The sequence below is a fragment of the Sycon ciliatum genome, chromosome 4 (assembly GCF_964019385.1).
Source record: "Sycon ciliatum chromosome 4, ocSycCili1.1, whole genome shotgun sequence".
In the NCBI taxonomy this organism is placed as follows: domain Eukaryota; kingdom Metazoa; phylum Porifera; class Calcarea; order Leucosolenida; family Sycettidae; genus Sycon; species Sycon ciliatum.
Genome location: NC_088646.1, coordinates 33491839 through 33501350, shown reverse-complemented (window position 1 = coordinate 33501350; position 9512 = coordinate 33491839).

The window sequence follows — 9512 nt, the reverse complement described above, 5'->3', positions numbered from 1 at the left end:
CACACATACTGTGACATAGCTTCGACCTCAAATCAAGGCTCAACACGAACGGCGCGCGGCGCGCGGCTACACCATGTACACGGGGACACGCTATCGCTACACTAGTAGCGAGGTCAGGCGAAAATTAAATTTTGGAAAACCCTATCGAATTGGGTATCTACGGAAAGCTTAGAGCTTCAGGCGTTCAAATCTAAAATTTGGGCTGGGTTAGAGCAACTGGAAGAGAGTTATGGGTGTTGAAAGGAGCCCGACTACGTGATTTTTTTGTCGCGACGAATGTACGCGTGGGAGCTCGAAAAATGGCACCCGGCACTCGGGTCCCAAGTCGCGACGGAGAGTGCATGATGTAATCTCGCGTGTCACGTGCGTGTACTTCGCTATGCTAGCGGCTAGCGGCACCGCTGCGTGCCGCACTCGAGCCGAAAACTATTACTTTCTGAAGAGAAAATGTTTGTTCCTCTGCAGAGAAGGGAAATGTGCAATTGTCTTCAAGGATCGCCAGTGCATGTACTATTTGCTGTGAACCGGTGATGGTAAGATATTTGGGATCCAATGACGAGTTGGTGGCAACGGGAGCGGTGGCTGCTGTTGATGGATGATGTCGGAAGAAGCGCTTTCTCAAGACAAGTTTCTGCAGACGATCAGGAATGTGAAAACACAATTGTGCTCGAACGTATTGTTTGTTCTGGAGTAGTACAGTAGAGAGACTTTGTTAGAGACATGGTCTGTGTGAAAGTGAACGTTCCTCACTTTCTCTCTCACACAGGTTATGTTTGGCTGACAACTATTTGTAGTGTTGCCTTGATTGAGTAACACTGACTCAGCATTGGAAATTTGGAAATAGTTTCCATTTCTGAAATGATGCATACAATTGGACAAAACTTTGTAAGAAAGACATAGCTTTCCGAAACAGTACCTGGGACCGGGACTGAAGTAGCCATCTCCTTACCTTAATCACCAACAAGCTTCTGAATAGATACAAAATGCTGCACACCAGACGCAAGCGAAGTTTAATCGGGTTGATGGCGATTCGCTTGCTTCTGTTGCTTTTTAGATTGGTGCACATGCCTTCCCAAAGCAATCCTCCTTGCTGGACAGTGACACCAGTCGGGAGCCATAACGTCGGTGCGCCTCTTGTTACGCCAATGAAACTTGGTAGTCTGAAGGATTAGGGGGCGCTGAACACGATGCAGCAACAACCTAAGGCGTAACAAGAGGCGCAAGGACCGAAACCCGCCCTCGAATATTGGCAAAAAGCGAGAGACAGCGCGTCGACAGAGAAACGTCTGGACGCCGCGCGAACGGGTGGAGGCATTACTCCATATCCTTACCAAAGGACTAGAAACTTGAAATCGCCCAAAAAGAGCAAGGAGACTGCACAAGCGAAGTTCAAACGCAGGTCAGTTTTGATGCCTCCCGTAAAAATCGAAAAATCGAGTAAAAACCTATGTGCCATGACATCATCGATTTTCAATGGGCCGGGGATGGTCCAAGCGCGACAAGCGAAGTCCGTGAACTGGTCACGCGTCTGACCTCGCTAACACTAGTACACTGCCAACAGTCGACACTGCATGCAAGAGTCTGCCGTTGGAAATGGAAGCACGGCAAGCACGGCAGATCTACAGTCACAGACAGTAGTACTGAGTATGCAGCATGCTAGTACTAGTAGTAGTAGATCTGTACTGTAGGTCTACTCGCTAGGGCTACAGAGTACAGACTGTATCTAGTACCTGGAATACTCAGTAGATCTACGCTATACTGGTAGGGGCGTAGATTTACGTGGGCGCGCACTCCCGCGCAGAGCATGTAGACCCCCCATAATAACATACAATTATCACTCCCTATAGTATTGACTCCCATAGATTTTTGCCATACCTAAGCAGTCAAATATTCCTGCATATTTCACTCCTCAGGGCTATATTGACCGCTTATATTTGACTCCTTTTTAGCGATTGAACACAGGCTTTGGCTAGTCGTGAAAAATCTAATATTGACTCCGTACTTGGTCAGTATGAAATAAAAGACCTCAGCTTTTATTCCCTATAGTGACCTCGTACTCAGTCAATATTAGAAAGACCCTGATATGACCGTCACTTTCAGTACAGACTCAGATGACCAGCGCTCTACTCAGTGATCAGGCTCAGCTCCCTCTGTGTGGTTGGAAAATTGCGTAGTATTTAAAAGTGCGCAGTATAGCCTAGGAAAACGTGGGGAAAGAGTTGTGTTTCTTTTCGAAGCTTGTGAAGGTCCGTGATGATCCCGGGAGACACGGCATAATATGCATACATGAAGGACTTGGAGCTGGGAACAATGTTTGTAATGTTTGCAACTCAGGCCAGCAGCAGGGTTTCACAACTCTCCGCTGCAAACGTAAATAGAGCGTGGAAGCATTGACGCGTGACGTGACTGACATTGACATCAGGGAGGCGTCAAATACAAGTACATGTATCGATATTTGACGACTCCCTGATTGACAGATAATTACTAGATTGTGATTGATTGATACGCAGATCCACAATGATTATGTACCTACATGTACATGTGAATTATTCATTTGAAGTGCAAACCGTTGTAGATTTTCTCCTGTATTTCTCCTGTGCGACTTTGTCTTTGGAAGTGACCAAATCATAAGCCTCGGTCGGTCACCAGTCTCACCACGTCATGTACTGAACTACTTCTGTAAGTTCTGAAGTAACACGTTTGTTGCTACGCTACACAAAGTAACCAGGTATACCAGGTAACGTTAGTTGCTACTAGTACTACTACTAGTACATGTACTCGTGTATGCGGAAGTGCAGAAGCTGCGCATGTCCGTCGACATACATGTACCATGTATTTAAAAATATAATACAATACATGAATCAGTATCAAATGAAAAGCAAATATAGAACTTCAATGCAAAGTTTGCATTGCAAACACAGTACAAGTACAAAACTACAAACGTGGAGCAAAACAGCGGGCTACACTAACACTAACACAGTAACAGCTCGTTGATACTGACTCTGAGTTTCATGATCTCATTTCATCCGCCAACGTATATGTACAACATCTACAATGTACATGTAATTTGTCCGCATAAAGATGCTGTTGACCACGCCAAACCAAGGTATACATGTACATACATCTGTACATGTACAGTCATGTACTGAAGTACAATAGTGTGCATAATGTACATGTACAATTGTGCATGACTGTACGCAAGGAGAAATGAGGAGGTGTTGCTGTCGTTTTGGTGGGGTGCTGTGTTATGCTTTGGATGTCGGGTTGGTAATATTATATACATGTACAGTCATGTACATGACTGTAGATTCTACTACTACTAGTAAGTATGCGTTGCACTTTCCCATTTCGCTAGCAATGGTACATTGTGACGGGAAGTGGGAGTTGTGCTAGGAGCTGAGAGCCGGTTGGATATTTATGACGTCATAGGCAATACACTGTTATATCGAAGCTTGAAGCTCCGATGCGCAACAGTTATACAATCATCATCATCATGTACATGTAAGCAGTCTGAGTGTGAACAAACTATGCACCCTTGAGTCTTGACTTGGGTGTTTGTCTTTGCACAGTTGTAGTCCCTCACTGAGTCACTGGGCCTCTCAGCTTGTCTCACTTCTCACCTCCTCTTGCCCTCTTTCCTTTTGTTTATCTCCCATCCCCTTGTGCATAATTCTTCGCTAAATCGATCACCTACATGGCACATGTACATGTACATGTACATAGTCATTATACGAACGTGTAAGGTACAATTGATTATGTACATGGTACATTGTAGGTGTAATGCATTATGGTTCAATATTATTACCAGTATCATCCTTGTGACACTACAATCCATTATGTTTCATTGGTTCTGGTTACTCAGTGTACTGAGTATTTGGCTTGGCGAGAATGCCCGAAAACTGCTTCGTGGACTTCAAAGTTCTTGAGTTCTGATTGATAAAATGGTAAAAAGAAAAACATTTTTTCCACGAAGCAGTTCTAAGTACCGTCTACGTCCTGTGCTCACTGGCATGTACATGCTAGTAATGAAGATGATCTACACAATATCAGGGAGTCGCCGGTTTACCCCTGATCTACATGTACATGACTGATTGTAGGTACTGTATCGCACGCAGTCCGCGATACCGGTACTGAAGTCAAGAGATCATGTATGGTATGAAATTCACTATGAATAATCCCCAGCTTGCCCAAGAAACACTAGCATACATGTAGCAGTAGGCTAGTAGTAGGCTACTACTAGCACCAGTCGTACAATTAAATGTATGAATGACTGACATCACTATCAAGATCGTTGCCATTGCTGGGTGCCGCACCCTGATCGCGCCTGTCACTGGCGGAGGCATGGCGTTTCATCACTTTCTTCCAGGCGGTCACAGGAATAGAATGTTCCTTCGAAATAATAATAATTCTTTCCGAGCACCAAGTCCAGCCTTGAAGTCAATGAGTCGAATAATTAAAAGCTCCCGCGCAGCGCGACAGAATGCCATTTGCTCGCGTCCAGGCGTCCACCCCCAGGCAACTCCCACGATAAGTATCCATTCACCTTCTTGAAGAGATCTTCACTTCAGACAAATGAATGAACCCGTAGTGGAGTTCAGACTCAGCAGAGACTAGAGCATCCCGCTCAAACTTGACTGTAGCAACACCCTTTACAAAGTAAGTTACTCATACATGTACATGTACACAAAAATGCAAAAAAATTATGGGCCTCGCTGCGGCAAAGGTCCGACATTTTACGCACTTCTTCGGGAGATGATGCATGTATATGTACAATGATTATGTACATGTAGCAACTTAGGACAGTCCACAGATCTCCGTGTAGCTTACTATTAGTATTACTAAATAAACTACTAGTAGCATGTCGATGGCTATGGCCACGGACAGTACATATATCATACATGTATGCGCACTACCATCTAGTTTCCACCGTTGGCAGTCACTGACTCTGAGTGAGTCTGGCCCACTCGGTCCACCAAGCCAGGCGTAGAATCTACAGTGAAACTGAAAGCGAAACAGTGACCACGTGACGGCCGGGAGGCCGAGTCATGACGATAAGATCAAGAGTCTACATGTATTTATACTAGAACTCTTCAGTCTTTGTGGTATGGTCCGTAGTATGGTCGATATCAGTCATGTGCATGATGCACAGTCGTGAACAGTCAACCATGATCAACCTTGCGAATAACGACCCTCGATCGGGCATGAGAAAAGTAAGTTGTCGCTATTCGCGAGGTAAGGTTATGCAGTCAAAATGATTACTTGGCCTGAAGATATGGTTGCTATTTGCGAGTCGTTGTTCTATCCGAGTTTAGAGATTGTTATTCGCGAGGCGGCCTGTGCAGCGCTTGTGTCATTCGAAGAGGCTCAGTGCAGTGCAGATAGGCTAACAGTGCACGGCTGCAACAACGCCTGGCATCGCTGAGCACTGCACTCACTACTTCTGTATCATTTCCAACTGATATTGTGTGATAACTTCAAGAAGAGTACATTCCCCCATTGGTGCTAGCGGACCTGGTGCTATACATGTAAGTAACGTTGTTTATACCATGATTACTTGACTCTATGATAAAACCTCGGGCCTGGCAAGAATGCTTACTGTGAGTATACGTCCATCTCCTGCCCCCCCCCCCCCAACGCACACACCACACACACACACACACACACACACACACACACACACACACACCTCAGACCTACCCATCGCAGAAGTATTATTATTCTTTATTTCCACGATGGCCCATGGCCAATAAGGAAGATAATATGATTCAAATCAGTCCAGAATCATATAAAACCAGTCTAGCAAGTAAGGAAACCAACACATTGCAGGGGGATGGGGTTACGATGGGGTACAGTGTGAGCTACTACAGGAGCATATGGATGATAGAATGAGGCTAGATCATAGACGCCATTGATTTAAACGCATGCTTGCTATTTGTTTCACGCAGGTCGGGGGGTAGTTGGTTGAAATTGTGAAGGGACAGGTTGATGGGTGAGTTGGTGTGTCGGTATTTGTGATGTTCTCAATGTGTATGTTCTCATGTGTCGTAGTGCATATGGCTGCTCTGTGATTGGTCGTGCAAGGTGAGGCTGTTGCAGGTGAAGGGGAGCGCGGATGTACTTGATGTTGTGGGCAAGAGTAACCTGTCGTAAGAGTTGCCGGGAGACTAATGTGGGGAGTTGGAGATGATGAAGAAGTGAGCTGTGATGGACTGGTGCAAAAAGGGGGACCCGCAAGCAGATACGGGCTGCTCGTCGCTGAGCGCGTTCTAATTGGTCCTTCTGTGTGCGGGTGGTGTTGGATAACACGAGACTGCCGTACTCTATAACCGGGTGAATGTAGGCGGTGTAGATTACGAGCAGACTGGGGGTGTTAAGTTGGCCTCGTGTTTTACGAAGTTGGTGAAGGAGTTTTTTGGATTTGTTTATTATGTGCGTGACATGTGAGTTCCATTGGAGGTTGTTTTGTAGTATGATTCCAAGGTGACGGTGTTCTTTGACTTGCTTTAGGGGTGTGCCGTTAAGAGTGATGTTGAGTTGGTGGTTTGGTGTGAACGACAAGGTAACGGTCTTTGAGGCATTGACGAGGAGGTGCCATCTGCGCAGCCAGGTTGCGGCAGCTGAAACGGCTGACTGCAGGGACAACTCCGATGTCAAACGGCTCTGGTGTGTTGCGATGAGCGCCGTGTCATCTGCAAATTGGCTGCACTTTGTGTTCGAGTTGGTGCAGGCAGAGGGCAGGTCAATGGTGTAGATCAAGAACAGCAGGGGGCCTAGAACGGATCCTTGGGGCACCCCTGCTGGTATGGCTTGCCACTCACTGAAGGCGTCGCCGACACGAACACGTTGACGGCGATGGGTGAGGTAGCTGACCATCCATTGCAGGGCGGTATCCTTCAGGCCGAGGTGTTGCAGTTTCTTGAGGAGACCGGCGTGCCAGACTCTGTCGAAAGCCTTCGAGAGATCAAAAAAGCAAGCTGTGACGGAAAGACCTTTATCTCGGCTCTCGGAAACCTCGTGCACGAGTCTGGCGAGCTGGAGTTCGGTGCTATCATTGGCACGAAAACCGGATTGATCCACTGGGAGGAAGGGTGTGACGTGCTTGTAGAGTCGCTTGTGGACGATCCTCTCCAAGTAATGATAGCGAACAACTATGTTTGACATAGCAACTTGTGCTGGGATTACACTGATGAATTGACCGCCACTAATTTTAGCCTGGTATTCACCACACAGCTGATTGAAGTGGCTTTTTCCACACACACACACACCACACACACCCTCCCTTTCTTCTTTCTCGTTTCCTTTTCCTGCATTTCAATGTGCTCTTCTCCATCACCTTTCTTGAAAGTTTTACTTTGTACAGTTGGCATAGCAACCAAACCAACCTCACTGTGGCACAATACATCATGCTTGCTGTCTTTGAAGTTGCTGAGCGCTCACTGAAAGAAACTGCATGGCGGTGTTGTTACTTGTGCGAGTACACGCCAGGAGAAGCGTTGAGTCGAGATACCGGCAATGATTGTGTAGGAAAGCATCTTGGAGAGATACCGGCATCTCGGATGGAGATTGAACACCCAAGTGACCGCCACATCCTCAACATGCTTGTGCTAGTTTATCTGACATTCGAGCAATAATATGTGAACATTATAATGCTGATGCATATGTACATACTAGAAAGTAGAAACCATACGAAATATATGTATATGGGGGACTGCACTGCTCCCCTTCTGGCAGTTTGGAAGAGTTGAGGTCATAATTATAGAATCTGGACACCTGCTCACATTTTATGGTCTCTTTCCTGCAACAAAACTCAATGGAAGAAGAGGTTGGTGCGACTTCGGCGATAGTAGGGGAAGAGTGTGTTGCTCCCTACATGGGAGCTCGCGGTTTTCCTGCCGACTTGAATTCTCACTTGACTGACTCACGACTGCCATCCAGAGCACACGAGAAGTCCATCGAACCGTCCACTCGACAAACCTGCAAGAAAGCACCACTCCCTGCTCAATACACCGTGAGTGTTTCGGTGAATTCACCCCTCATCAGTTGAGCTTGAGTGGGCTGAGGAAGATTGTGCCTGAAGAGCACCACTTATATAGTGCTCTCCAGGCACAAGCATCACCAGGGATACAAACTTACAGAGACGCTTCGTTTCCAGCCCGACAATCACCTCGTGAACACCAGATAGCAGCGCGAGTCAGTGTCGCTCATGGAGGTACTGAACAAGCGCTGAGGACCGTTGGCCATTCACAACGTTGTTGCCTCCAAACCATCTAATTCGCAAGCCCGCGCTGGGGACAACAATGGGGACTGGGGACAACAATGAAAACCGCGAGCTCCCATGTAGGGAGCAACACATTCTTCCCCTACTATCGCCGAAGTCGCACCAACCTCGTCTTCACATTGTTGTCCCCAGCGCTGGCTCGCGATTTAGATGGTTTGGAGGCAACAACGTTGTGAATGGCCAACGGTCCTCAGCGCTTGTTCAGCACCTCCATGAGCGACACTGACTCGCGCTGCTATCTGGTGTTCACGACGTGTTTGTCGGGCTGGAAACGAAGCGTCTCTGTAAGTTTGTATCCCTGGTGATGTTTGTGCCTGGAGAGCACTATAATTATAAGTGGTGCTCTTCAGGCACAATCTTCCTCAGCCTACTCAAGCTCAACTGATGAGGGGTGAATTCCCCGAAACACTCACGGTGTATTGCAGGGAGTGGTGCTTTCTTGCAGGTTTGTCGAGTGGACGGTTCGATGGACTTCTCGTGTGCTCTGGATGGCAGTCGTGAGTCAGTCAAGTGAGAATTCAAGTCGGCAGGAAAACCGCGAGCTCCCATGTAGCGAGCAACACACTCTTCCAAAACTCAATGGAGTTGAAGAAAGGTGATAGCTGACACATTAATACAATAAAAACTCGGATGTTGAGCCCATAGACTAGGCATAGTAATAATTATGTAAAGAGAAAAGGACCAGGCCGTAAGTTACTAGTTTTGAAAAACTCGTGCACATCTTCGTGGCGCATCCCTTCCCCTCATTGGAACTTTCCGCACCTGAGCCTTCCAAGTTTGCGCTTCATAGATGTGCTGGAGCTAGGTGTCAGGTCGTCGAATGTCTCAATATCCTTGTCAGTTTTGTGCCTTGTTGTCGCACTATCTGAGACTGACTCTTATCTCATTACCTTGGTGGACAGTTAGTCATAACTATAGTCCTTTTCTCTTTACATTAATACAATGTACATGTTTTTAGGTCCATGGGACCCGTAGAATCTGGAGTAGGCATACTAACAAGAGTACATTTAATCATACTATGTACTCTTGATACTAAGCTAAGGAATGCTGAGCTTCTCCTTGCTCAGGAATTGTGTGGAGCAAATGCGTAGTTTTGCGACAACTTGGACACTTTTGACTAGAAATCACCGGGAATATCTTTGGAAGGGCTCGTTCTCCACGTGCTCTCATTTAACTTTGGGCAAAAGGCGTACATGCCGCATGGATGGTATAAAGTACCTTGAGCTGAATGTAC